The 2,397-nt window shown below is 35.2% G+C and overlaps 1 long non-coding RNA gene across 2 annotated transcripts; it reads right to left on the reverse strand.

The window, feature by feature from the left end:
- Positions 1-486: 486 nt before the first annotated feature.
- Positions 487-2,391, reverse strand: LOC100636933 (uncharacterized). Of its 2 annotated transcripts, none has more exons than XR_002188922.1 (4): positions 2,276-2,391; positions 1,298-1,381; positions 1,115-1,253; positions 487-602 (listed from the first exon to the last, which is right to left on the reverse strand). It is a non-coding gene; the product is annotated as an uncharacterized LOC100636933 (long non-coding RNA). The 2 variants fall into 2 exon arrangements; XR_002188923.1 differs by lacking the exon at positions 2,276-2,391 and adding an exon at positions 1,421-1,437.
- Between the last annotated feature and the right edge of the window lie 6 nt (positions 2,392-2,397).

The following is a 2,397-nucleotide window of genomic DNA, read 5'->3' on the forward strand; positions in this document are numbered from 1 at the left end:
GGCTTATCTATAATAGAATATATAAATCGTAATAATTTATAAATCAGCCTTACCTGTAAGAGTGGGTCCAGGATTAAGTTCCACATCTCCTGATATGAAGAGGAGGATAAGAAGACAAAAAAGAGACAAAACAAGTCTAGGGCCCTTTTCTTGTGCAGTATTACCAGCACTAACTCTACTAGTTCCACAGAAAGTGTTACCAGTAGCTCTACTTCTAAAATCATTTGATTGTACCGGCAAATGGTGGGAACAGTTCCAGGATCCTATTCTAGCTCTCCACTGACACAAATCAATCATGACTGAAGAACAGTAAATAGGATCTAGATCTACAAGCAGTACTGGCGAAATCACTCGGGCGGAATGTTGAAAACCAAAACTTCCTGGCCGATTTTAATGCTACTCCCACTCATTGCAGTGAGCAAACAAAATTTTTCACATTACAATAATTTAGTTTTTAAAGAAAGAGATCAACCATTAACAGTTCTATTCTGATGCTGAAGGACTTGATTGTCTCTCCTCCTCAGAAGGAGCACTTCCATCAGAGAACTCTTCCTCTTCCTTCATCTCCTCCTCCTCTCCTTCACCTTTATCAGAACCACCTCCTAAAGAATAAAATAAAATAATAATAAATATAATAGTCATCTAGTAGTAGGAAGATGACAATGTCTTCAAAATTCATTGCTAAATTCAAAATTCATAGCATTTGAACATTCAAATGCTAGAGTGACTATTCATTTTCAAACCATTTGATTTGAAGTTTCTAACATTTCAAAGAACATTACATTATGCTTGAAATTTTAAACATAACAAAGAGAACAAGTCACACAAAGGATGGGTGTACTGCCAAAAGATGGAAAGGATGCACTGTGACTTGTGAGTGGTCAGTAGTATTATGTGTGCAAGACTACAGTGAACAGGTAATTAGATATATTAACCATACTCCACTGTTGATACCATTTTTGGTCAAAATGAGGTTTAAACACTTGTTTTGCATTGTACAGTTAGACTAATATTGTGTTTTCTTTTCTGATCTTATTGGTTTATAACTAATAGTAGTAACAGTAATATAAAAAATTACAAACGAAATACTAAATGTTTTAATTTATTTCTTTACTTTTACGTGGAGGAGGAGAGACTGAGGGAGAGACAGAGGGAGACCTTCTCTTGTGCTTCTTGTCTTTTTTAGATTCTTACTACTCCTCCTCCTCTCTGGACTAGGACTGTAGGAATAATCCCTCCCTCTATCCTTACGTCTGAAATAATAATAAATAAATAATAAAAAGAAAATAATTTCTACCTTGATGTTGATTTCCTTCTCGGTGAATGAGATCTTGAACGGCTTCTTGATCGTGAGTGTCTCCTCTTATCTTTATCATGTGACCTATAAACACAATGACAGTCAATATGTTGCTATGGTTACCAGTGATGATAGGAAGACCGGTGTGAGTGGTAGGAGTGAAATTCTTGTCCAAATCAGCTCAAACTTGCCACATAGCATGAGGACATCAATCAAAAATGCAATAATAATTTGGGGTCATTTTAGAGCCATTTTGAAAAAACCATGGGCTATAACCTTGGGTAATTTAACTGATTTTAAAAATACTGGCCCGTTTTTAAAAAAGGTCTTAACTTGAAAATTTCCTATTGGAATCGACTAAAACTTTCCACACAGCATAAGGGTATTAATATGTATCAGAAAATGTAATAAAAATTTGAGGTGATTTTGGAGCCATTTTTTAGAAAAAACCATGGGCTATAGCCTTGGGTACTTTTCGGATTTTTGGTGTTTTCTTAAAATGACCATAACTCGAAAAATTGAGGTCGGAATCAGCTCAAACTTTCTACACAGCATAAGGACATCAATAAGTATCAGAAAATGTAATAAAAATTTGAGGTGATTTTGGAGCCATTTTTTGAAAAAACCATGGGCTATAGCTTTGGGTACTTTTCGGACTTTTGGTGCTTTCTTAAAATGGCCGTAACTTGAAAAATTGAAGTCGGAATCAGCTCAAACTTGCTACACAGCATAAGAACATTAGAAAATGTAATAAAAATAGAAATTTTTCTTCCGTTCAATTTTCATTGAAATTTGGCCCAGACCATGTACTGGTACTATAGTACAGGGACTTAATCAGGCCCAATTTTGGAGCAACTTTAAAAATTCATAAAAAAATTAATTTTGATCGGAATGAGCCCAAACTTTCTACACAACATAAAAACATGTATACGTATCANAGGAGAATCATAAATCACTATTAATGAACTCAATAAATACCATTTGTGGTGTTCCCAGTAGACTGGTCTGTGGAGTGNGTAACAGAGGACCAGAATTAACTCCACCCACTTGCTACTGCTACAGCTGGTGCTGCTAAAGACATTGAGCTAATGGTTCATTTG

This window comes from Amphimedon queenslandica, unplaced genomic scaffold (assembly GCF_000090795.2).
Source record: "Amphimedon queenslandica unplaced genomic scaffold, v1.1 AMPQUscaffold_10900, whole genome shotgun sequence".
Classification (NCBI taxonomy): Eukaryota; Metazoa; Porifera; class Demospongiae; order Haplosclerida; family Niphatidae; genus Amphimedon; species Amphimedon queenslandica.